The sequence below is a fragment of the Passer domesticus genome, chromosome 3 (assembly GCF_036417665.1).
Source record: "Passer domesticus isolate bPasDom1 chromosome 3, bPasDom1.hap1, whole genome shotgun sequence".
In the NCBI taxonomy this organism is placed as follows: Eukaryota; Metazoa; Chordata; class Aves; order Passeriformes; family Passeridae; genus Passer; species Passer domesticus.
The window spans coordinates 120,709,401-120,736,712 of record NC_087476.1 but is presented as its reverse complement, the minus strand read 5'-3'; the positions used below and the strand labels follow the sequence as shown (position 1 = coordinate 120,736,712).

At 44.4% G+C, this 27,312-nt stretch overlaps 1 long non-coding RNA gene across 1 annotated transcript; it reads left to right on the top strand.

The window, feature by feature from the left end:
• The first annotated feature begins 3,166 nt into the window (after positions 1–3,166).
• LOC135297746 (uncharacterized) lies at positions 3,167–26,229 on the top strand. Its single transcript, XR_010359670.1, has 3 exons — positions 3,167–3,770; positions 20,539–20,646; positions 20,832–26,229. It is a non-coding gene; the product is annotated as an uncharacterized LOC135297746 (long non-coding RNA).
• The last annotated feature ends 1,083 nt before the right edge of the window (positions 26,230–27,312 follow it).

The window sequence follows — 27,312 nt, the reverse complement described above, 5'->3', positions numbered from 1 at the left end:
CTGCTTCCCTGACTTCCAGCGACGGCTTTTTGTTAATTAGGTCACGCGTGGCCCTGCGCGCGAAGCGCCGCACGACGCAGCGGGAACGCTTTAGCGCCGGTGTGTGTCTTTTCACTTTGTAAGTCTGGCATTTTCTTTGCTCTCCAGGTTATGCCAAGACAGAAGGAGGGACTTGGAGAGGGAAGATTAACCTTTCGCTGGCCACGATTCCTTTCCCTCTTATCGCGGAGGCTTCGGCAGCGCGCCCCCCTCCCAGCCAGCCTATCTGTCTGAATTGCTGAAAGCATAATGCTCCCATATGAGAGATAAGTAAGTGAGCTCTCTTTCTTTTCCGTAGGGATGAACTATAGTGTATGCAGATTATTAGGAGAAGAAAATAATATCAGAGAAAGGTGGCTTTCTTAAAAGGCATCGGTAGCATTAGTGTCATGTGTGAAGCACCCATTTGTGACAACTGTACAGACCTTTCAATGGAAAATTGTGCTGTGCTACCTTTTAAAGTATGAAATGCTAATTTTGGATTTACAGTTTTTGAACTGGAGGGCTGCATTTTGCATGGAATTTTGTTTAATTTCCCAGAGAAAAAAGGCATTTGAAACACAACTGCCTACAGCCAACTGTCAACAAAAATCAACTGTAATAACACGCGGCCTGTCACTGATTTATGTGGTGATGTGGTAATCTTCTCAATTTAGCTGGATATTTCTTCTTCATACCAAATAGCTGAAAGTCTTGCTAGACATTTATGAATATCGGGAGGTGCTATTAGGATGATAATGGGGCAAGATTAAAGAGGTGCTCACTAGTTCAAAGTGCCAGTTAAAGAGACAGGGAATCAAGAGGTGTAGATATATATATGGCCCATTGGTATAAGTGAACTTTATATTTTCAGAGTTGCTTAAGATTTGGGAGACGGCATATTGAAATCCATCTGCTAGGAGAGCATCTTTCTAAAGGGAGACTGGGGGAAGAAACTCTATGCTTTTTTTCCTCCTAAAAAACATGCTTTTGTTTAGCAGGAGGTGTGGATTGAAAATCTTAGGTATCGAAGCTGGAGTGAGTGAGTGTGGAAGATGTTTTACCAAGCAGAACGCTAGGAATTCTCCCCCTTTTCTCCAAAGGTCTGAGCCTCAGACATGGTCATTTTACAGCAGGCTGTGTCTCAGCCAGGACTGGCGAGTCACATATCACACTGCATGTTACAGCTAAGAAAAGTAATTGGCCTCTCGTAAAGAGCTAGAACTAATGCAGACAAAACGATATTGCAAGACTTGAGCTGCAAATAAAGAGACAAGTTTGTGTTTTACAAAAATGTATAATTTACCAGGCATTTCATTATGCTGTATAAAAAGGCAAAAATGATAATTGAAAATAAATGTGGCTGCCTAGCTACAGTATATGCTGCCAGCGTTACTGGAAATAGAAGTGCTTTCTTGCTGAAGAGAGTTAAAATTTTCATACAACTTCTGTCTGCAGACTTGTGTAATGTATCTTGTTAAATTTGTTTCAGTTTGGGTATTTGTTACAGAGAAGCAGGCAAAATGTGAGGCTCCGTCTGTGTATTTTTATATCTAGGGGGTTGTACAATTATATTAATTATTAACAGCCTCTTCTGCAGATGCACACATCTGTTGAGTCTGAGGCAGGATTCATGTTGCTGAGTTTATTCCAGAGTGGGAAAAGTACATCAGTTGCCTTCAAGGTTTCCAGAGATATTCCACAGCAAACTCCTGTCTTCCAAGGAACATGGTTACAAATACAGATAAACCAAAGTAATGCTGTTGGGTTATTTTGCCCTGAAGCAAAGGGAATTCTGAATCGCTGTTTTTCATGAGGCTACTTGGGGATGCTGAGAATTACTGGAGGGGGAGAACACAGGTCTAGAAATTGTCCTTGCTTCTGCCCTGAAAGCTTCCTTCTGGCCCCCTCATTCCTGGCAAGAGGAAGCTGCCACAAACGTGGTGTCCCTCTGTGTCCAAATGTGTGGGTCTCCCTGCAGCAGCCCCAGGGCTCTGCACATCCAATGTGGGAAAACCTTCCCCAAAGGAGCTTTGGGGGGGAAAAAAACCTCCTCTGGATTGAGATTTTCCCTCCAAGCTCTTCAATTTCTCTACGGAGAGAATGTAAAAGGCTCTAGGCTCAATTCTTCCCAGGGTGTGCTCATGCCCCACAGCAACAAAATGCTGTGCAGGTTATCCAAGTTGAAACTACTGAGTTTCCACTAGCTCTGGAATTAAGCTGAAAAAGAAAAGGTGAGAAGTCTTCCCTTGGCTTTAAAGGCCAGGGAGGTAGGGGCAGAGAAATTGGATGAGTTCCTTGTTGGCACTGCCATTCCACAGATCCCTCACGAGGGTGGATGGGATGGCAACAGAGTGAACAGGGTACTGAGAAAAGAACTCATCAGCAGGAAGGTTATACTTTCATATGTGTGTTTAAATCCACTGTTTAAAATTATCTTCGTTTTCATTCTTTCTTTCCATTTGGGCTCTTCTTTTATCTACAGACTCAGCTGGGCTGCATTGTTCAGAGTCGTGGTTGTGTTTGGATGGGTCAGACCCTATGAATTCGCTTGGCCTTGAAGCAGAAAAACTCATCATGAATAATGAAAGAAAGGAAAATAATGCCTGAGACAGAATGACTTTAAAAATGATTAATATCTATTCTTTCCCTCATAATTTGCCTCCAGACTTTTCCCTTTTCAAAATAGCTTGCCATTAGCAGTTGAACTTTCAATAGTCAGTACTTTGATGGAACTGGTGCTCTGAAGCCAAAGGGAACATTATTACAATTATTATTATTATTATTATTATTATTATTATTATTATTATTATTATTTGGAATCAAGGTTCATTTCAATAAGTTCAAAGCCCTGGGTGAATATAGAAAGGCCCAAGTTCTGCCCTCCAGCACATCTTGCTGGCTCAAACTGGCCACTTGAAACACAGCAATGTTTGCCAGGCAGGTACTGAAATTGTTGTGACCGTGGATGTGTGAACACCAGCATCAGTTCCCATCCAATAACTGCTGACAGGAAAGCTGGTCCTGTGCAGAGCAGCACCGAGGGGATTTGCAATTATGAAGGAATGGGATATATCAGGGATGCAAGTGACTGCCACTAAGTAGCTCAGCAACTCTCAGGGGTCTCGACTCCGCTCCCAGCTCCTTGTCTCAGGCAGGAGATTTTCTTGCTTCAAAGGCTTTTATTAAAAACCAGTGCAGGTAAATGCTGACAATAAGCAAGCAAACCTGTTGAGCCTCGAGTCCACAACTCGCCAGGCAACAGGATGCTTCTCTGTGACATTTAAGAGTGCTAACACCTGAAGAAAATATTGCATGTTTTACCCTTTCTGCTTAAAATAACATGAAAAAGTGCTGCTCTTGCAATTGCATTAAGGGGCATTTTCAGCAGGCTGTCCTCACCTCTGTCCCCAGGATCTAAGGGCTCCTAGCTGCCTTTGATTAAAGGAAACCTTCTCCATTAGTGCCCTGGACAGGACTTTGAAATACCCCAAAGCAGCTTTATCTACCCCGAAAGCAGCTCCACGTTTAGGGTGGAATTAGGGTGGGCTGAGGCAGGGCTCCTGGCAGGGTGTGCATGCAGAGCACTTCCAGCCAATGAGCTCCAGGGAGTTAATTAGTGTGTTATCCCAATTACCTGTGGAGCATGCTATTACCCTCAGCTTTCTCTAGCTACAGCCACTTTTGGTGAGTGCTACTCCACATTCCCTCAGAGCAGCTCCCTCCAGCTCCTTGGGCTACCCTGAGTTTGGGTAAGTTTTTCTGTTATTCCTAAAGTTTTACAGCTTTGTAGCACAACAATGTTCCAGGTTTCTTTGAGGTGATGAGCAGAGAAAGCTTGATGGTTGTAGAACCTGAAGTTATTCCTTGTTATGGCTGTTGTAAGGTGGAGTAGCTGCTTGAGATGTGAAAGGTGATGATTTTCTGTGGTGAAATTAAGTTTTTTTCTCTTTTAAGCCCTCTCCCCATCTATATTTACCCCCAATCCTATGGTTCTGCTTTGGTGGCATATTTAGATACCTGTATATGTGCATTGCTTCTCTCGTGGGCCTTCACCTAGCTGGTCATCTGTGGAGAGGATGAGGATTTTATGTGAATTCAGCAGGATTTTATGGGAATTGGTCCTTCTTAAGTCATACTCCTTTGATTTTCTGTCAAATTACAGATGATTATTTTGTTGGTAATGGTCAGCTGTGCCAGCTCTGTAAGCATTATGGTCTTGGCAGTATGTGGAGTCAGAATTGTTCTGGCCTTTAGGCAATGCTCCTGTTGAGTGTGGGGGTTTTACCCCTGGCTAAAATTGGGATTGCCCCAAGCTTCCACTTCATCCCTTTCCTGGTCTTGGAGGAGGGTTGGGGGAACAAAAGGTGCATCTTTCTCCTGAGGTGCTGGAGTTTCAGAGAGCTTGGACTGTGTTAATGAGGCACAGCTGGGCCTCGTTTAAACACTTCAGGCTAAAGGGTGAAGCCACGAGGAGCTTCCAGAACCTTCTGGGCTTTTCCAATCAGGCTGTGGATTAATTAATTATCTCTGCCTTCTGCTAGAAGTGGAAGGAAGCCTTTTAGTGCCTGCCAGGGGATAAGGCTTCTTTTGCTGCCATGCTGAAATGGGTGAACCTGTGTCACACACCCCATTTTAGGGACTTTAATGGCTTGGGGGAGGAGGTCCTACAAGGAAACCCCCCCTGATTCCAGGGGGTTCACCTGCAGCGTGTGGCAGGCTGGGTTTTAAACCATCAAAATGCACTTGTGTGTTACCTGCAGAGATAATTGAATGTATATGCACATCCCCAGCAGAACACCTGTGCTGCTTCCCTGGCACGCATAAGTATTCCCTGCATGCCTGTGTGTTCCCTGCAAGCTACACTACACATTAATAAGACAATCCATATATTGCATCAGGACAGACCCTATGCAGACAATGCTCCAGGTACTGATTTTTCTTTCTTTTTTTTTTTTTTTTTGTGTGTAAATCCTGAAATATGGTTGATATGGTCCACTGCAAAATGAACCTATATTGGAAATGGCAAAATTGTAATGTAAAATATACTGGGGTCAGTGGGGTGTGATGTTTTTTGCATACATTTTTTCTCCCTTGACCCATGCCATTCTCCTGCATATCGGGGGAAAAAAGCTTCATCTCACACGGAAATGTGATGTCCTTTACTGCCAGAGGCTGTTGCTGTTTTAAATGAGGAAAAAGCACAATGCATGAAGAAGGAAAATTAAAGCATATTCATTTTGGAAATTAGATACGGTGTCAGGAGACTCTCTGGAAATAGCATGGTTGGAATGGAGCACCAGACTACAAGACAGTTCACTGAACTTTTGACCACTATTTATACTATGGGAGCTTTTGAAATGGGAAGACAGCGAAGTATTTTATAGCTGTTTAATAGTGGATTGTGGTTTTTACTAGACATTTATCTTCCCTCTGAGTGTATATAAGATAAGTAAACATTATGTAGTGTAATTGCCTTGTGTTGGAAGTGCTTTAATTTAGGGCTGCTTTATGTTCCCTGTTTGTGGCTCATCTCATCCCCAGGCCCTGTGAGGGGGTGCAGGTGCCACCTGAGTGCCTGACTCCATCCCAGCATCCAACACCTAGCTGAGCCTGCTCCTGGGATCTCGGTTGTGTTGGGCAAAAAGCTTAAGTCTAAAGCAGAGGTGGTTGTGGCCCTGGACTCAGGCAAGCTCAGGTAACTTCTAGCTCCAGGCCTGACTTAATTCCCTTCTCATTCCTATGTAGTGAAACTCATTTTAGCCTCCTCTGTGGCTTCAGTCCCTCTTTAGCATTCCCAGTGCAGGGAGCAGCACACCCTTCCAGGGCTGGCAGCTCTCTCATTACATTTGTGACGATGCATCACCAGGCAGACATGCATGAATGAAACACTGCTTGCAAAACCAAAAATGTGTTTGGGGTATTTTTAGGGCCTATCAACTTGGGCTGTTGTTCGGGGAAATAATATGGAAAGATCAGAATTTTGGCGTAATCTGAGAAAACGTGGTCCCGGTGTAGTCAAGACTCTTCTTTCCCTTCTCCCTTTACTTTCCATCTAGATAAATTTTTAGCTTCAGCTAACATGGGGAGAGTTGCACAGTGGCTATGGGTGTCAAGGAGCAGTCATTTTAGAGGGAAGTGCCCTGGACAAGGATCTGCCACTGCCAAACCAGCCACCTCCGGGAGCTGAGGACTCAAATGGAGTCATGCTGCACTGGAATTGGTGCATGTAATGCTGTTTTCTTTTTTTTCCCCTCTCGGAGACAATTATAAAACAGATCTCTTACTGGTTTAATACTGAGAGGCAAACCACAAAGACTTTTTTTACTTTTTTCCTTTTTTTTTTTTTTTTTTTTAGTGTGCTGTTAGGGGAAGTTTAGGCTGATGGACATCCATTGTGTAGTCCCTTTGTCCTTTGTATAGTTTAGCCTACGTGGGAAGGAAAAAAAGATTTTTTTTTTTTTCCTTCTGCCATGGAAGATGCTTTTCTTCCTTGGACCAGAAGCTCCTCTCCTCTCACTAGCCAGTAACAACCCTTCTGTTCATCCTTATGTCAAAGCCCCACTACGGAGCTAATAGAGATGGCTGACAATTAGAGATGAGCTGAGATGCTTTGGCAAGCTCCGGGTGCTGCGGACCCCAGGGTGTTCTGGGATCCCTGGGAGCCTGGTGGGTGTGCTGCCAGCCGCACTTCCCACGTCCCCTGTCCTCCTGGGGACAGCACTTGGGAGGCTGAGTCCAGCTGGAACCGGAGGCTGGAGCAGAGTGTGAGGGGGAGTCTCTCAGATTTGTCTTTTCCCTCCTGGGAGGTGCAGCTCTTCCCCGCTTTCCTTCCTGGCTGCTCTTTGTCGCTTCTTTGTGCCAAGATGTCCCAGGCACTGTCAGGTCTCTTCTCCTGTGGGAGATGGATGTGACAGTATCCCAGGATGACTCTATCTTTTCCTTGGGAGTAGCTTGGTGGGTCACAGCTGGAGAGACAGTGTCCCTGGAACACACAACAGAGACAATGCATGGGATAACGTTTTTAAAGGAATGCAAATTCTCCATCAGTGCCCACCTCCTCAGGTGCTGGGTTTATTGCCTCCTTTTGTCAGATTATTCTTTTAACTTTATTTTTCTCCAGACTTAGAGTATTTCTATCTTGTGCTTTCTTGTTGCCCAAGACAATATAATGAAATACTTTGAGATGCTATTTATGCCAAAACTTTATAGGACAAGCGGTAATTTTAGATGTTTTCCTTACTCTTTATTCAGTGTGGGACTACTCAGACATAACTTGAAACAATACCCCAAGTAACCATTGGTAAAAAAGCAAATACCCCAAACAAATGTCTCAAAATTAGGATTTTGCCATGGGATGGTTTAGTTGAGCCATGGCCAGCAGCTTGCCATCCCTAGCATGGTTTCCACCCTGAAAGACTGAATTTACCTTTTCTGCTCATCCTGACTAGCTATTTGTGGGAGTGTGGAGAAAAGCTGCTTCTCCAGCCTCATTAGGGAGCTGTGCTGCAGGAAAATTGCTTAGGGAATTTCTGTACATCATTTGAATCCCGTGAAACTGAAATGAAGTGGTGTGTTTTCATTATTTTATTTCACTTTTCTTAAGGCTCCAGGGTCTCTTTCACCACAGTGTGGAAATTTGTACCTCAGTGTTCCTGTCTGCCAAGTGTGTCTGATATTTGTGGAGGACTTTGGAAGTGTCTTAGCCTCCAGTCCAGTAAAACTTTTAATCTGCACCATGTGTCTATTAAAGAGGAGTGGTAAAGTGCAACAGGTGGCCAAACCCTAGAAATTAGCAAATTTCAATTTGCATTTTGGAGGCGTATGAAATACATCTGTGTAGTCTCTAGAAACACAGAGAGGGACCATGCTGACAGATCTTTATCCTACATGTCTGCACATGCTTTTCTGAGGAAAAAAACCCACAAAACCAGACCAGAGCCAAGGCACAGGGGTAGTGAAACAGAAAAACGAGTGGCTTGTCCCCATGGTTTGCACCGTGGTCCGTGTGAACACATCAGACATGGATTCTTTGTGTGTGTGAGGAGATAACAGATCCACATTAATTTCAGAGCTGATTGCCGTTCTTTATTAATAGAAATGTGATGTGGTGCCAACGCCAAGCCCTGCCAGCCTTTCCTTTTTATCTCCTCTTTGAAACATAGACAGCGTGGAAAGACTGATCGGAGGATCCCCCAATTCCCGTTTGTTTCACAGCTTGTTAAGCTGAGGGACAGTAATGGCACCTTACCATGGCTGGGGTGACGGTGGATTGTCAGCTAATGCCGTAAATATCACCTGGAAATTTTTTTGGAGGCTGGAAGTAGTTTCTGTGGAATAATGCTAATTTAATACAGCTTCATAAATTGAACAGAATTGAATGAGTGACAGTAGATTTGTGAATCATTTGCAAATTGAAGCAGTGATAAAATTTGTCAAATAATGTGTTTTCTATTAATAGTTTGCCCTGCTCCATGTAGCTGCTGAGCAGTCTTGGTTTTTTTGAGGAAGAGCTGGAATAAAAATTCTTTTTATTATTTTTGTTGTATATTTTTTTCATTCCCTGTTCCAAGAGCCATTGTTTACTTCTGAAGTGGATGAAAGATGAATTCAGGTTACGTTCTGACATTACAATGAAATTGTCAATAGAAATCAATGCCTTGTCAGATGATGAGTTAGGGGCCATAAGGCAGCCTAACAGTGTCCCTATATCTTCAGGCTCCCTCATTGTGCTGCCCTCCTCGGGAGCCAAGCAACTGTGCTGTTATGGAAAGGTGTTGTCATCGTTAAGGGGACAGTAATGGAGTTTAATAAACCTGGCAGCCAAGGCATGGAGCCTAATCCCAGTGCCAGTGTTATAAAGCAGCACGTTGTCTGTCGAGCCTGGTGCTCTTGTCTGCATTTATTGACCCTGGAGAGGTAATACAAACACAAGAGATGGAGGTCAAAGAGCTCACCTTCAGCTGCTGCACGTGCCCACCTGTGCCATGAAATAGCAGCGTGTCACCTCTGTCCTCCCAAGGACCTCGGCGTGCTGCACCACGGCTGCTTCCTGGTGTTCACCTGGGAGTTGTCCAGGGATGGGCAGTGCTGTGCTGGAAACGGGCTGTCCCCACCCAGGAAGGCTCAGGTGTCACCCAGAGCCTTGCAAGCTGGGTGCTCCCGGGGCATTCCTGCCTGATGGAGCAGGGATGTAGCCGGGCTCCTGCCCTGGGCCATCCCTGCCGTTTGCAGCCTGTTCATTCAGGGCAGCTGGGAGCTGGCTGTGCTCTCCAGGTGTGCCTTTGAGCTTCTGCTGGAATGGCCTGAGAGTCATTCCCCTCTCCTCTCAAATCTGCCCAGATCCTAAATTCCAGATCCTTTCTGGAACAGAAGCTCCTTCAACTTAAACTAGTTCAGCCCTGGAAAGCAATACCCCTAAACAAAAATTATTATTACATAAACCCCCCCAAAACACACCCAAAGAACCTGATTTAGAACAAGACACAGGAACAATTTATTCTCTCTCCCTCCGTGGATTAGAGGGGTGGTACTTGGAGCAGCTTGTTAAACAGAAGTGCTTGGCCCCTGGCCTTGCACTGCTGTTTAATGATCCACTCTTCATGTGCCACCTCTCTAATCCACGGAGAGATAGGTACAAATTGTATCTATAATGTTATATTATTTAACAGTATAATGTATTATAAATCATAGAATTGCATCCCTGCCTTGTAATTGGTGAGATGTGTTGCATGAGAAATCCCCTAATTCAATATAAAGTGGTTGCTCTTATGCATAACTACCTCTCTGGATCAAACCAATTCAGCCTAGAAGTGGTGAGGGGAAAGTTAAAGCTTTCTTAATTAAAAAAAAAAGGCAAAAATATAACTTAGCATGGCTTTTTAGGCCCCTCACTGGGTTTATAGGCTCCTGCCCTCGAAGAGCTGTAAAAGAGAGGAGCTTGTCCCTGCAGCAGGAGCTGGTCTGCAGCGTGTCCTGCCACTTCCCAGAGGATGCACACTGATCTGTTTGCACCAGGACTGATCCTCACTTTGCTGCTGGATCTGCCAGAGGGAAGGAAAAGTGCCAGTGAGGGGCCCCTGAGCAGCCTGTCCCTGCTGTGCCCCCAGCCCCTTCTGCAGTGCCTGTCTCAGTGATGTGCAGCAAAGTCCAAACTAAGCCCCATGCTTTGTTTGCCCCCTGCTTTGTTTCCCCCCTCCCCTCAAACCCAATGTCTTGTCCTTGAATAGTGACCAGAAACAGCCACAGCTTCAAGGAAGACTTGAAAGTATCAAAAATGTCCTCATTATGTAACACATCAGGAAAAGAAGTATTTTTTTCCTGACCCTGATAGTGATCCACTCATGTCCTACAGCAGTTTGAGTGATGGGCTGTCTGGTTCATTCCGTGCAGTTGCAACTAACAGATGTGTCTTCCCCCTCCCCAATAAATAACTAACCTTTCTTTAATAAATAATAAATAAACCCTGGAGCTGTTCTAGACAAACTATGCTTAATTAAAGCCTCTGACACTAAAACAAGTTGCATTTTCTAATTGAAAAGAGAGGTATTTTTGGCATAAGAAAATTTAGCAGTAAGTTTGTCTAAATGCATGATAGGAATGGGCCTTAATGAAGGCAAGAAAAAAAAGCTTTATTTGAGTTTTAGCTAAGCTTGGCTCTGGGATTAAGGGTGCTGTGATGGGTCCTGTCAGGTGTGGTGTTGACCTCCCTGGACAAGATCCTGTTGGTCTTGTATGGTTTCCAGAAGTAATGGAGACCAGCAGTCAGACAGGTACCCAAACTCTTCAGCTCTCTTGGGGGCAAGAAGTCTGGAAACCTTATGTGAGTAGTAATTTTTATTATTTATTTTCCTCTCTGCTGAGTTTGGGCAAATCTCTAAATATTTAGGAAACCTTATCTTGCTTTTCCTGTGGTATTTCACGTGTGAGAAGAAATCTGGCAGGCTTAAAACAAAGAAAAGGAAAGAAACTTTTTAGACCTTTTAATTACTTGAGCTAGTGCAAATTTGCATTGGGGCTGGGGGGGAAGGAGTCAGTCTCATTTGAGGGGAAGTGATGTGGGGTTTATTTCTGAATCAAAGCACAGATCAACCATCCCCATCTCCTCCAGCACTCACAGGACAGCCTGAATTACTGACTCAAAAGTTCCTTCATGTCCTGTGCTGCCTTTTTAAAAAGGCAAATATTCCCTCTGTCCTTGAAGGGAGGTGTAGGGTTGTTTCCCCCTGTTTTTTTACACACCATATACAAAGTGATAATCTTTATTAGGTTTTCTGGTAAAGGGAAAGAGCTGAATTCATATTCCAAGTTCTCTTTGCCAAGCAAAACAGAAGTAGTGAGTACCTGGGAGATTATACTTTTATCTGCAAACAAGGCAAGTGCTTCATTCTCAATCTGAAACTTGCATCAAGTGGGGCATGTACAGAATCAATGCTCATCCCTGCATGAGGCCTAAAATCTTGATGTGCTGATTCCTTCTGCTCTTGCTTTTTGCCTTTGAATTTATTTTTCTGAGGTGCAAAGATGCTGCCAAAACTCAGAGTGAAGTTTCCCAACTTTTTTTTTTTTTTTTTTTTTTAAACTGGTGAAGCCATCAGAATAATGAATAATGGCAATACTTTTCAGGGCAATTAGACAAGACTGTTTTTCACCCACGTTGTTATATTTACGTTTAGTGTACCCGGGTTTCCTTCCTGCTGGAGTTGTTTTGCTTTTGCTCAGTGTGAATTGTGTACAAAAGGAATGCTTTTATACATTTGTCTCCTCTTTCTAGTCAGTTTTACCTGCTCTTACAAGTGAAAGCCTGGGGGTGGGAAACAAGGAAAAAAATAATTCTGTTTTCCCTCTGAAAGCCCCAAATAATTATGTGGAGTGGGGCAGAGTATTTTTCTCTCCTGTGACTGGCTGCAGCTCTCCCTCCCCTCCTGAACCCCTGTGAGCCCTGGGGCACAGGATTTTGGTCCCCAAGGTGGGCAGGGATTCCTGTCCTCCCCACCAAACACAGCAGGGTCTGCCTGGCAGAGTGGGGATGGGGAGAGAACGGTGGGAGGAACAGAAGAAAGAGGGGCAGGAACAAAATGCTTCTGTCTTGGCCAGCTTTAATCGGTGCTCACCTCATACATTTGTAAAAATGACTGCCTAAGAGGTGAAAAAAATCTATTTCTCCAGCAGCACACACTTACTCTTAAATCAATCCAGCGCAGTAGGGCACTTGTTTTTTTTTGTTTTTTTTGTTTTTTTTTCTCCTGACTTTTCTATTTATTTGCTTTATATGACAACAAAGTTGCCTTTTCCTGGACCGAAGCGAGCAGCAGAGTGCTGTGCCTCTCTCCTTTCCCCATGCTGTGGGATTCTTGGGAGTAGGGTGTGAACACCCATTCATTTTGTGGAGTGTTTTTATGTGCCTGTCTGCATAAAAATAGGATGTAATGATGTTGAGGAGTAAAGGTATGGTCAGAAACTTTTTTACTGTGGTATGAAATAGTTGCACTGAGAGGAGCTCTTTCTGACCCTCCAGGACCTCCAAACTGAACGTACAATAGCAATAAATCCTGCAGCAGATTAAGCAATTTCCCCACAGCAACGTGTCTAGTGGAGTTTCAAATAACCCAGAGTAGCTTGAAACATTTGGATATTCCAGTCTGTATCCCATCTGTATGTAGAAAGTTGATGGCAGGGCAGCATCCTGAACTTTGACTCCTTGTAAAAGTTTAAATTGCTGCCCTGCTGGGCTGAGTGAATGCTAATTACTTTGTCTCTTACAATACGTCCAGACTACTTATTTAAAAAAAAAAAAAGTAAAAAAAAAAATCCCTGAAGACACAGCTTTTGCATGCCAAATATATTTCACTCAACAAAACACAGGGAACAGTGGGCCTGTTTGCATACAGCCAATGCCATTGTGAATTTGCTGGGTTTAGTAGCCTTGAAGAATAATTTCAGTTTTTCACTGCTTGTGTGAAAATCCTCAAGGCTGAGCAGTGCCTGCCCTGATGGCAGCTGGGATGCACAAAATCCAGGCAGGTTTCTCTGAGGACCTTGGAGTGTGTCCCCAAAACAAAGATGGGCTTGAGACTGAGTTTATTTATGTCTGAATCATGTAGGGTTTCTTGCAGGCAAGAAGGGAACAGCCAAAATAAGGGCAAAGCTGTAACCCATGGAAGCAGAGTCCAGCAGGCTCCGTCTTCCTGGAGATGCTCAAAATCTTTGAGGCATTTGCCAGAGTCTAATAATTATTAACAATTCTGTAATAACAATATTAATTACCAGGGAAGCCGAAGTTCACTGATGAGTTTTTGGTTCCTTTTAGCAATTGTTAAGCACAATAAGAAGATCAGCCCTGATGAGCTCCTGGCAGTGATGTTGTTTGTGAGGGCCACTCCTTGTGTCACTGCTGCAGAGCAGGGAGCTGTGGGCAAGAGTGGCTGTTTGTGGGGTGCAGGCTACAGATGTGGCATCAGGGTACTCTGAAAGGAAAGAAAAACCATCCCAAAAAGAGAAAAAAATAAAGGTAATGGAACTTATAAGTAGGGATGGACAAATCACACTGGAAAGTGAGAATCTAAACAAAATTTAGACCCTCTTCTGTGCCCATTTCAGAGCTGTGCAAGCTCACACAAAAAGCTGCTTGTTGGCTATTTGGGCTTTGCACTGGACCAAAACTCTGGAACTTTCCTGAGATGTGGGGGAGAGCAAAGGGCTTGTTGCCCCATTTATTCTCTCCTGGATTAGAAAGTGGTGTCATGTTGTGGATTTTTTTTTTTTTAAAAACTCATATGCAAAGAGAAAACTTGTTTATTTTCAGCCAAGGATAAGTTTGTCCTGCACAATGATTGAGCTGTCACCCAGGAGCCCTGGTGACACTAAGATTTGGGGAGGAACTGTGAGTTTCAGTCCATGATAAATCATTTTAACAGAAGATGGTCTCCCAGACCCTGGGCTGTGAGAGCTGCATGGCTCACGCTAATCTGAAATGTTGCATCCAAGTCCTGCTCCCTTGCAGGGAGAGCCCTGGAAACATGTGCTGTGTACCAGCTGCAGGGAGTTCAGGCAAACGTAGGGAACCAACACTGGGATGTCCTGGGCTGGAGGGTGTTTGTGCACTCGGTGATGCTGTGGCCCCCTCAAAGACCCTTGGAATCCCCCTTGCTCTGATTTTGGAGCAGCTGAGTCTTTGTGGTGCCCTGTGTCCCTCCCATGATAGGTAAACGTGCTGCTAGCACTGCACACACAGGGCTAAGGGAGTATTTTGGAAATAGGTTAAATGAAAGGCATTCCTAACGTGCTACCCATGAAATGTCCCAATGAGAAGGAATGTCTTTTATGGAGGGAAACAGCCTGCAAATAATTAATTGAAGAAAACGGGGTGGGAGGGGGGGAAGGGGGCAGAATTAAAGAATTTCATAATATTTCAGACTCAGAAAACGTGTCACCAAATCAACAAACAGAGTATTCATTAGGAGAAATTTGCTTAATTTCAGACCAGGGATGTGGAAGTGCCGTGAGAGTTGTTCTGAGGGAATTTTTAGCCCAATCAGAAATGAGAGAGGACCACAATTATTATGGGAGTCTGTTCTTCTGAGAATGCCAACCCAGTTTTGCAGACCCAAGAGGTCTGAACAATCTCAAATCAGGTCTGGCTGTAGAGCTCTTCCTCTCGCCACTGTCTGTGACGTGAGGCTGCTCGTTTCTGTTTTCAAAACCAGTGTCATGTTTAACCTCTGAGGCTCTCCCGAGCTCAGAGTGGAGAAGTTTATTTATCAGGCTACCTGTCCAAATCTTCCCTGCAGGCAGAGCCTGAGCCCAGGAATTTGGCTGGGTTTGCTGAACTGGGTCTCACGGGGACAGGGCTGTGTGCTTTGGGGGTGGTGTGTGCTGAGAGGACTTGGTGCTGCCTGGGCCATGCTGTAGCTGATTACAGATGTGCAAAGTGCACATCTGGCACTAAATTCAGAGCCTTGGTGAACATCCTGAGACCCCAGGCCTGATGGTGTGCTCTTCCCTGGTGGCACCTGAGAAATGTCACCCTGTAGCTTTTCCCACTGGTGAGCAGTCCCCAGTTTTCCAGCTTTCCCAGCTGGGAAAGGCTTTTTTGGATGCCTCATCCTCCAGAAGCTGCTGCAGGAGGATGTGCAGGCCCTGGTTGTTTGTCACCAGGGCTGATTCAGTGAGGTACCTGCAGCGCAGGCAGTGGCGTGGTGGTACTGGAATTAACAACTCAGTGTTTTAGATTACTCCCTGGATTTATTACCTTCTGGGAAAAGAAGTTATTTCTAGACCCTCTGCCAACCCTCAATTTCTAGTAAATGAGAATATACTAGTTCTGGGACTTAGGATGTTTTATGAAAGGAGGGGGGGGAAAAATGAAGAGAGGAAAATGATTTTGATCTGAGACAGAAATTCAGACAAAGGATTACTCGTGTTGTTTGAACAGACAGTGCATAAACATTACCTTCTAATATAAGGAACAGAGACTCACAACGTCCAGGAAACTACTTTATTCACAAAATAAAACTAGGCCCATTTCTGCTTATTCAAATACCACCCACAACTTTCTGGGGAAAGATCATATGCAGAGCATATTTGGAAACATTATTAGGAATGCATAAAGTACAGTATTAGTCAATTTTATATGCTCAGTTGCATGAAATCTGTGTGTTTAAAAAATATAATAATTTGCATTTCATGGCTTTTGATAACCTCAGGAGTGCACTTGAAATTCAGCACATGCCCACAGCACCTCCCAGCTCACCCCATTTTTAACTGAAGACCAATGGTTTCTATTAAGGGATCAGGCAGGGACTCTGACAAGCCAGTCAATAACTATGTGAGGTTACTTCATTAATGCTATAATGGCTGATAGAGTGAGAGGCAAAAAACAGGTTCCTGACAGCAGCAAATGAAAATGATAGAGATTCCTGAAGCAACGCGCCTTTCCTTTGTCATTGTCTTTTGCTTGGCTTATTCAAAATGTGGCATTTATGTATTCAGCCTTGATGAATGTTGCAGGCTTTAAGTACTTTTTCCATCTCTAATGCAGTGCCGATTGCACATTGTTCTTTCTTTCTCTCCCTCTCTTCCCCCCCCCCCCCCCTTTTTTTTCCCCCCCTCCTATAACCTCTGCTGTCAAGGCATCGCGGGCTGAAGGGTTGCAGGCTCTGGCTAAATGGCTTTTCTGCTGTAAACGGTGAGGCTGATGGGACCATGGATCATGAGCGCCGCCGAGGTCACGCCGCCAGTGGTGGCAGCGGCTGGAGGTGCTGCACGAGCCCTGCAGGGAGCAGGACTTCGCCCATGGGAAGGCAGCAGCCCACCTCCCCAGGTGTTGCTAGGGTGCTTTCGGGCACCCTGCTGGTGTTTTGGGAGGTTTGTTGCCCAAGGGCCTCGCAGTTTGCCTTTGAGGGATGGTTCTTCCCCAGGACAAACAAAAACTCCTTCCCTGGCATTCCAAATCTGGGTGTCCCGGGGTGGTCCCCGAAGGGATGTCACATTTCTGCCATTCCCCCAGAGCAGAGTCATGTGTGGAATTTGAACATCAGGATAATGGGCCTTGGATAATTTAGCTTCTTTAAATGTTTGTAAGTATTGCATATAAATGCCCAAATTGTGGTTGGAAACATGACAGAGATTCCTGCAGTTTGCTTTCACTCTTACTTCCTTTCATTTAACTACTTACAATATTGCACATTTGATTTTTGGTGGCAAGTCCTTCTTGGGAATTGTTTTTCTTTAGGCCACACAGACCAGAGGGTCAAAGCAAGGCTGGCCCCTTGCAGAACCTGACACCTTCATGTTTGTGCTGTGGAAGAAAGCTTCAAATTTATCATTGACCAGTCTTAAACGACAGTGCTAAAGGTGAAATAAGTCTCCTCAAAGCTGCCATACAATGAGTTACAAAAATAATTATTTTTTAAAAAATTGTTTCCTTCTCCTCTATCTCCATTGCAGATATCTCAGCCACGTGTTGAGTATTTTTGTCCAAAACGATCTAGGGGAAACATCCTTTCATAGGGTGTTTGTGCACACCTGCTAAATAACTTCCCATCCTCTGGTTTTCTATTCCAAGGCAATTCTTTACGTGCCTAAACCCCAGTTTGTTTCAAGCCAGCTTCTGAAGATGCTGAGGCTTAATTCAGAGCAGTGTTTAGCCATGTGCTTATCTTTAAATAGTCCCCCAGCAGTCACGTTGCGGAGGCAATATTAGACACATGCCTAACTCTCTGCTGACTCGAGCCTAAAAGGCCTAAATATCCAAATAATTAGATTAATTTGTGGCTTGATAGTGGAAGACTTTTGGCCTAGGAAATGAGAATGCAAAAAGTATGTAAAGCAGTTGCAGATGTGCATTTCCCAGCGAACTTGGAAGAGACCGCGAGGCAAAATGTTGATACTGGGCGTGCAAGAATGTCTGAACATTAAAGTGCTTTAAGCTCATTTAAGAAGTAGCTTGGGTGCAAACCAAAGCTCGGGTTTAAATTGTTTCCGCAGCAGAAGCAGAGAGGCTCAGAGCTTGCATTATTTATTTTTTTTTTTAAGGCGCTGGTAACTTCAGGGATTTTCCCATGTTTATGGTTTAACAAGAAGGGAGCCAAGTGTGCTGTGGTTAATGACATAAGCATTAAAATAGAAGGATGATGGAGATCCGGACTTGCAAACCTCTTTGGGGATTTTGGGCCAGCCAAATGACCTCCTCAGCAAAGAGGGTGGGCTGCTGCCTTCTCTAGCTTGCTCTCCATGAGCTTCTGGCAAGCTGCTCAGCACAGGAAGGGTCTCCAAGAGACCAATGCCCCATCTGGGCATTGCTGGGATAAAAACTTAGTCACCCAGAAGGAGAGGAAGGGCCCAAGCTGCTTGTTTCCAGTTGCAGAGGAAGATCTGTCACAGACCAAGGGCATGGAGAAGGTGTTTGTGGCAGGGGTGGTCATGCCAAGTATCTGCCTGTCTCTCTCTGCGAGGCCAGAATGGGAAACCTACTTTGGAAACATAACTTTTTTCAAGATGTGTGGTTTAGCAAGTCTTGAAACCTCTCTCGAGGTGGAAAAGCCTGTATTTACTCATATATTGTGAAGTGATCTTAACTGGCCATGCTAGGAGTATTTTCCATTTATTCACAAAACTAAAACTCTGGAAACCGACAGCTTCTTCCAAGGAGGAGCAGCTCTCTCTTGGGACTCCTGTGGTTATCTGCATAGTGTTTGAAGTGGCCCCAATTTCCAGCCAAATACTCATTCAGTTGCTGAGCACACTTTGTGTGTAAACTGATGTCATTCTGTGCCCTGTGGGACTTTAGGCCACTTCCCAACGGGGTGATCCCACACCATGTCCATGGTTTGGCTCCGTCTGTGGTTGGTTTAGTATCTCCCTGCTGGTCTTCACACAACTAATTTCTCAGTCTGCCTTCAGTATTGAATTATTCCAGCATCTTCCAGGCACTCAGCACCTCCCTGTCCCAGATGGGAAAGGCTGTGATCCCTCTTGGTGCAGCCAGAACAGGCTTGGCACATCCCCAGAACTGCAAATACTGGAGCTGTGGCAATTCCTTCAGACCCAGGGGTCCCTGCTGTGGAGCGGAGGCTGAGGAGTGTCCCTGGATGGAAGCTGCCTTCCAGGAGAGGATTTGCTCAAGGGGTGGCTGTGCAGCAAAGCTTGCCCTCCCTTGGGATAACCCCTCCTGGAGAGGCAGCTCTGGGAGGGGCAATTTGCACCTCCCTGCGCAGGCAGAGGTGTGAATTGAGTGAGGCAGCTCTGCCAGGCTTTGCTTCCTGCTTGGGAAACCACCAGGATTGTTTTCCACCGGGCAACAAGGAGAAAGGGACATTCATTTTTGCCAACACCAGTTTGCTGTTCTTGCCCAAATTGTTTTTCTGGGAAGTGGGTTTGGGTGACCCAGCACCTTCCTGCTCCTGCAGGATGGGACTGCATCCCTGGGCTGGACTGAAGGTGGGAGAAGTGCCTGGGTGGCAAACCTCACCTCTCTGCCTTCACTCCTTAAAATTACTGATAGTCCTTCACTGTTTTGGTTGATATTTGTGTGCAAAATCCTGCTTTTTAGAAGGTACCAGAGATTCACAAGTTAACACTAACCCAGTGTGGTTTTATGTGCAGAGCTCAGTGGTGGCCAAGTTATTTTTTTTTTTTTCTTAGTTGTGAAATTGCTCAGGAGTAACTGGGAAATGCTTTTTCTGACAGGAAACATTACACCTATCTTACCTGTTCACATTCACAGGATGCTCTGAGCACAAAGGAGGGCATTTAATGAACTTAATGAATCCATCAATTAAAGAAAATTCATGCGCTTTCCATGATCAGATTCTTATTTCAAGGCCAAACTCTATTCAGCCCAGAATCCCCTAGCAGATACAATTTTAAAATATAATATCAATTGTTGCATACGGATTTTTTGTAAAAGAGGTATTGGGTAAAAGGTATCAATGTCTGTATTACACAAAGGTAGAGACACAATGAATGCTTTCACATAAATAATTTTTTTTTAAAAGAATCTCCTGCCAATTTGTCTGCGTTCATCATTTGCTCTTTTAAACAAAAGTTAGAGAAATTATTGCTAGCAAACAAAAATCTATTTTAGACAAACACAGTATGTCCTCAAAGATCCAGTTTGTCATGCTGGTAGTCTCATTGGCTGTGATTTGTATATTAAAAAGATTTTAATTGCCCAGGTAAGTGCCTGCACCTGCTAAGACATTGAATATTAGAGCACTTTATTCTAATCTCTTATAATATAGGGCACACTTCACCCATAAAATTATTCTCTACACAATTACAGCTCGGTTTTGCTGAGGTAGAAAGTGCAAGTTAACTGTTTGGTTTGCTCATTATTATTAAAATCATGCAAATGAGGACCATTAGGTACCAGTTGTGTAGCTAACCACTCAATAGCCTGGTGACTGCTTTTCCTCCCCACTGCAGGTGATTGCAGGGGTGGGCAGTGAGCTCTGGGAGTGTGAGGAGCAGTATTACATGTTATATTGCCACCAGTTTTGTGCAAACTGCTGGGTTTTCTCATGCATCCTCTTTCCATTTAACTGGGAAATCTGTGGTTTCAAAACACAGATCTGTTCTGAATCAGAGCAACTGGCACAAAGTTTGAAATTGCCTGTAAAAAACACATTTCTGGGACATGCTCTTTTGAATTAGTCAAAATGTTCTGGTTCAATAAATCAAAAGGTTTCATTCCAATTCAGTATTTCTTTTATAATTAGGGATATAATGCAAAGTAACAGTTCAGAACAGCTTTTTCTTTGGCAATGAATAATTGACTTGCTCTGTTCCAATGAAATTTAATTTTAGGGTTTATTCTCACCAAAACACTATGGTTCAATTTCTGTTCTAAAGGAAATTCTATCAGAACATGCTGGCTTGTGCAAAAAGTTCCTATCCAACAAAATGGTGTTTCCTGATGGAGAATGTTTTATCCCAGCTGCTTTGACCAGCTCTTGCCTAGGTCCCCAAAACTCTAAACAAGGTTATTCATTACTCTCCCTATTATACCTTTATTGAAAGAACCCCGTGCAGCTGAAAAGGGAAAATCCCGTGCTCTGAAGTCCAGAACTCCAGGGCCTTCAGCAGAGTTGCTCCAGGAATAAATCTGACTCCCCAGTTTTCATCCAGGTGGGTTTATTTGGATATCACAAGGTAACTGTGTGGCCATAAATCCATAAAAGGATTTATGGTTCTTGCAGGCAGCTCCTGCAGGTCCTGAGGTGAGATGCTGGAATTATCGGGCTGATTTGTTTTAGTTTGTCATATGTGAAGGAGGAAATAAATAGTTATAATTTTATTGGTTTCTAACCCAGAAATGTTGGTGCTGGATGCAGACACAAAGGTGTTGGGGAGAGGAACCAGAACCTCCTGGGTTCAGGATGAGTTTCCACCCGAAGCTGGGCTTACACTAAAGCTCCTCTGCAATGTGAGAGGCTCACACAGCCATAAATGTAGGATCTGACATTGGAAGTAAATATCTTCAGACAGCTCCTTGCCAAAGTGGTAAAATCCATCCTCAGCAGATGTGGCTGCCTGGCTTCTTTAGGAGCAAAAAAATTCAAGATGTCTCCTGTAAGGAGTTTGGGTAGACAGGAAAGCTGCTGGTCTATGCATAGGGGGAATTATCTGGGATGTTTTAAGTGGAAAGAGTAATGGCATGAAACTGAGCTAAGGAAAACTTCAAGCCATGGAAAAAATAATACAGGCTAGTGGTCTGTGGACTGGTCTCCTGAGAGATCTAGGAAAGCCATGCCATGCTGGCCAGTGAAAACCACAGTGGGAATAGACGAAAGAAAAATATTGTAGTTGTCAGCAGGATGGACAAGGTGCCCTGTGGGATTTTCAGAGTGATTCAAGAGTACTTGTTTTCATGTTTTGTTTCCTAATTGGCCAAAACATATACAACAGACTCTCACAGGACTGTGCTGAGCCAAAACTCTTGCTGAAGTCAGATGAAGAACTTTTGAGCCTGTGCTGTTGGAAAATGTCCATGGGTGAAATTGTGGGAGGTACGACGTGTGAGAAATTCCCACCAAAATGCTCATTTTGCTGTACATCTTCCCTACAGGAGACACGTGTGTAATTAGCAATTGCTTCCAGTAAATGGCTCTCTGATCATGATGAAAATCCAATTTGGAGGAAATTGTTGTAAAAAACACAATTTATGGCTGGGCCCTCATGATAAGAAGTGCCTGGCTGGTGGAGCACCTCTGATTCCAACTGAGTGTTGTTGTGTAAAGGGTTGGCTTTGGGGATTTTCTGCCCAAAACCAGCGTGGTGGGGGGAAGGAAGTGCCCTCTTAAACGTGGCTGATCTTCCACTCTGTGGCATTTCACTTTGGTGCACTGTGGCCACGTGGTGGTTGGAGGATATGACCCCTGAAGAAGCCTCTCGAAAGCAGCTCTCGTTCTGTTTTTCTTTTTCCTTGGTGTGATTTTGTCTCGTGATGCGCCGCCGACGTAAAGTCCTTATTGTTAGGTGTCCCATGGGGAACATCCCTCTTCCCTCTCTCCAGCTGGATTGTCTGGGCTTGGCATAATTGAGGATGGAAATCTTTCTCCCATTTTTTGTGAGACTTTACTGCTTCTTCAGACCAACGCCATCTCTCCAGTGTCCCTGTGCTGCACAGGAGGAGCCTGGCCTGCTGTGCTGCTCATCAGACTCTTGTCCCACGTGTCACCAAGGGTGCCTGTCCTTGTCCTGCTCTCTCCAGGCCCTTGGTGGCTGCACTCACACACAGGAGCAGCTCAACACTCTGGTAATTCTGGCAAAGAGGGGTTCTGGCCACCTTGGTGTTGAGTTTTAGCCCCTCAGGGCTAAAATTGCCACGCTACTGAGTCTCCCAGAGTGAGAGGAATATGCTGAAAGTTCATACTGTTTTACTACTACTTTTTTATTATTATTATTTTCAACAAGATCATTATTCTGTGACCACATCCCTACCTGGTGAATCAAGTCTGCAGGCACAATAGCTCCTTGCAGGCCATTTCCCCCTTGGTTCCTTTTCTAAATCATAAATATTGAAGATTGTGGAGGAATTCTATAAAGAAAGAGGTGCATATCTGAGCTCATCAGGACAATGCTATGTTTATATAAACTGCTACTCGTGGTGAGGGGATATATGACAATTTTTTATTGCTAGCAAAGGACATATTATTCAAATATATGTAGGGAAAATAAAATGAGCTCGATAAAATTGGGATGCCCCTAGCAATCAGAATTTTACTTTGGCATTTCAATTATTATTATTTTATTCTGCTCACCTGCACCACAATCAGTGCTGTACTCCTTTTGGAAGTGCCAAAAGTTCCTTATTTTGTGCAGGTGGTGTGTCTGTGGTGGGTGAGGAGTTATCCCAGCTTGGGGTGAGCTGCTTGGGAATGTGCTGGGACATCCCACCCCGCTGATGGATGGGCAGCCCTGTGCTGGGATCTGGCTCCGTGGGGCTGCTGCTTCCCAGCTCTGCCTGCTGACCTCGGTGCTTTTATCCAGAGTAACCACACGTGCATTTATCACACGACTTTATGAACAGTGAAGGTTTATTACGTTGCACTTAAACCTCGTTTAACCTTTTCTCAGGAAGCAATGCTCTAAAGTGGGATTGCAGGAGTTTGCAAAATTCTGCGGGGGCTTCCCGGGCAGGGTGTGTACAGGCTCACCCCAAGAGAAAATGCAGGTACAAACCCCACATCTGTTGTCTTCATCGTTCTGCTGTGAGAAAAAATATTGCAGCCTAGAAAAGATTTATGGGAAGACATAACTTGGGATTTTTTTTTATTTTTTTAATTTCCAAATGAATGATTGGCTTAGAAATATGCGTCTCTCCCTCTTGAATGGTGGCACTTGCAGCCCCAGTATCTCTCTGTGCAGGTGGCCTTGGGGCAGTCCTCAGGCCCAAAGACCTCCTGTGAGCTGTCACACTGCTCAAAAGCTCCAGTCCTGCAGGGAAAAGGGAGAAATAGAAAGCTGGAGCTGAGCACTACAGAGAGCTGCCTGGCAGGAGCAGTGCCCCAGGGGAGCAGATGCAAATCCGGCCACTTGGGATGGTAGAAACTGGAGTGAATGAGGTTCCAGCCTAAAGATAGCAGGGAAGCATCCTTCACAGGTGAGGAAGGGGCTTGGGAGACTCCCAGGTTGGGTAGTTTTTTTTCCAAGTGTACTTTCAGTGATTTACATTTCTATTCTGGATCAGCCTTTAGCTTGTAAAATGTTTGTGTCGTTTGGAAGTGGAAAAACACGATGGAAAAAATGTGAGGGGTGATCAACTGCACTTAGTGAAACTACAAAAATCTTAATTCTGGCAGAAGAAAAAAACCCTTCACTTTTGGTTTCTACAGAGCCAAAAAACTTTATAAAATTAGCTTTGATCACCTCACACCTGATGTCCCCTCCACCTCCTTGGACATCTTCTCTCATAGGAGTTGTAAACACAAAAGTTCCTGACCATTGTCAATGAAGACATTTCTTAGCAAGCCAGAGCCCACGAAAGAAGCAGCCAAAAATAAACACATCTTCCAAGTGGGTGGCAAATGTTGTCAGAGGTTGATAGGAATTTTCTGTAGGTCTGGGAGTGAGTAGAGGAGTTGTAGGAATTGTATTGAAGGTGCTTGAGCCAGAGAGTGCAGCTTGCAAGGCAACCTGACGATGGCATCAATAATTTACCTCGTGGTATGACTGAGATGGGTTGAGTCTTCCCAAATCAACCTAGAGGTAAGCAAGAATGTGCCATAACAGTGCGTTTTGAACCACAGGATAGAGGCTTAATTGATTTGCTCTTTATTCTTTGCAAAAGACAGCTGAATGTCAAAGGTCTTTCTTTTGTGAAGTAGTGGAAAACCCGTTGTCAAACAACCTCTACTCATTTAATAATTTATCCCATTTTGTAAAAGAAAGGCAGCTGACACGCACTAAATCTAGTCCATGTTTAAATTACTGCATTGAACAATAATAAGAGGAATGAATAATCTAGTACATCTATTTAAAATTAAACATATATGAAACTGTTTTTCCAAATGATCACCAAGGGCTATAGTTTAAAGGCAGGACAGAAGCCACGAACAGAATGAAAATGCCGAGCAGTAGTTTGCAAGTGGCAGCAGAATTATTTATTCTATTTTTTCTATACATAAGGAATAGAGCTAAATGAACAATGTTTAAGCATGTCAGAATTTCATCAATTTTGCATGAGCATTCACAAATATCCTGGTGGGGGTAATTGCTTGCAAATACATTTAAACTAATGATATGTTATGTCCTTACTTGATATAAAACTATTAAAAGATACGTTATTGCATTTGACAATGCCATGAAGCTGGGTCAAAGCTTAATGACAGATTTCTGCTTTCGTAAATTAAGATATACTCTGCTGGAAGCAAATATTTTGTAAAAATAAAAGCCATCTACTATGAAAGTTTGATCATTGATCTAAGGTTGCTTTTTGGTTTCTCCAACCACTGGGCTTGCAAAAGGGGAGGAAAGGGAGATTCCATTGCAGAGGCAGCTCTGGAAGTCCCAGTGTGGATCTTGCACATGCAACAGGAGTAAGGAGGCTTGTCTGAGACACCCAGTGGTTTTAACAGTCCCACTAGAGACTTGCAGTGAAGCTGGTGCACCAGCTGGTGAGGGTGCTTGGTTCTCCTGTGGGAAGAGCAAGAGAGTTTATTCTACCTGAAGTTGAATGTGCTGGGGAGCCTTTTTAGCTTGAAATTCAGGAAATGGGTACTGATGGTGTCAAAAGACTCTGAGGAAGCCTGGTAGGCTGAGGTTGGTGTGAAGAGTTTAAGGTCTGGCCATTGCTCAGATCCCTGTCTGAGGTATCCCTGGCTGGTTCAGTGTGGCAGGAGTGTGCCATGGAGCAGCTCTGTGGGCATCAGCTCTTAAGTTGTGACACTGTGCTGGTGAGCAATTTCAGTTATTTACTGAAGGTTCTATTAAATATGAAGCATTTAGAAAATTAACTGTCCCCAGGTTGCAGCCAGGCTGCTTCCACCAGGCAGTAGAAAGGTTTTGGGGCAGTGCAGGTGCCTGGGAAATACTGTGTTTTGTCCTAGGAGAAGCCATGGGGAGCCCAAGAATTGTAAAAGAGAGGGACACTGATCAACTTTTACTAATGGTTTCTGGATGATGTGAATTTTGTGGTGATGTGAGGCTCTGTATCCATAACAGCAAAGGAAGTATTCCTTGTGGAGGGCAATGCATCCCACAGAGATGCAGCCGCCCTCTGCCCGGCAGCAAGAGGAGAGGCACCAGGAATGATGTAAACTCACATTTGCCCCATCCAAAAGGCCACCTCAGACTGTTGTGATGGGTGTGGGATGGATCCTGGATGGGTCCTGGCCTGTGCTGGGGCATCTGGAGGGGGTTTGAGCTGCTGCTTGGGGATGTTTTATGGTTTTTGCCGCAGCTGGCGGTCTCTGCTGTGTGGCAATCCTGAAATATCCCTTCCCGTCACCTCTCACGCTCCCTTCTACTCTGAATTGCTCTGATTCCCAACATCACCAAGGATTATTATAACCTCCCCTCACAAGGTACCATAAATTTTATTATAAAGCACGAATTCTTGGGCTCCCCAGCCCCATCTTGCAGGGAGACAGTGCGCTGTAGTTCTTCCGCTCGCGGTAATGTGAGCGGAGAGCTAATGAAGATCTTTATGTAAATTTTCCAGCTATCAGGTGAGATCTTCACATCGAAATCTGTCACATGTTATAAAAATTCTTTATGTTATCAAATGCTAATGATAACTCAGAACACAGAGCCCACGGAGGAGCTTTGAAATCCTTCATAAAAACTGCATTCGGCCCCAGCAACCAGAGCCTTGGATTTCTGCTCTGACTACTCCAGTTTGTAATTAGCATAGTGCAGGCTTCTCTGCCCTCTGAAACCATAATGTTAATTACAAAAATTACACTGTGTTTAAAAGTGCAATTAAGAGACTGTGCTGCACAAAGGGAGCCGTGGAACCTCTTTGCACACTTTGAAGCCAGGTCACAATGCAGCCCATGAAAGAGTCCAAGGCTCGCTCCCTGCTAAAGGCTTGGGAAGATCATAGGGAGAGCTCAGCTAAAACGAGCTCCAGTGGGCTCTGCTCAGCCCTTAATGAATAATACTCTTCCTTGAGAGGGAAAGTGGTGGAAGGCAGAGGGTGGGGGGAGAATATTGAACTAATTAAGGACCTGATCCTGCCGTGGTTCTTGCATCTGCTTGGGATGGCTGCTGCAGTGGGGAATAAGTGCAGGATCAGGCCTTGGGAGGTCACGGTGCAATCACAGCTGCAAGCAGCCCATGATTGCCTTGGTATTTACACAGCCCCTGAAAGAGAAAAAGCCTTGTGTTTCCTTGTGTTTGCTGTATTGGGTAACTTGGAAAAAATGTAATTTTTCTGCCCTGGTCTGCAGCTAGAGGGTTTGTTCTGCCCTGGGGAGCTGGGGTGTCCCCTGTGGTTTGGGTGGCGCTGGGTCTCGGCGTGGTGGCTGCCAGTCGAGGGAGCCCTTGGTCCTGCCCTTCTCAGCTCATAAAGGGAGGAGAAGGCAGTTCCAAAGTATTTGTGGAGGGGCACAAAAAGCTGGAAAGCTGAATTGTGCCAAATGTTGCATTAAAGACTTGCAAAAAAAGCAGATTAAAAAAAATTTTTGGCCTCCTAAGTCACTTGATAATATGAACTTTGGTAGTCCCCTCCACCAAAGACCTTTCAAGTGCCTTGCAGAAGGTGTTAATTAATTAATTAAGACCCAGAGCACCCCTCTGTGGTCAGTATCTGCACACCAGCTTGTACTTAAGAGAAATTGAGGCACGGCC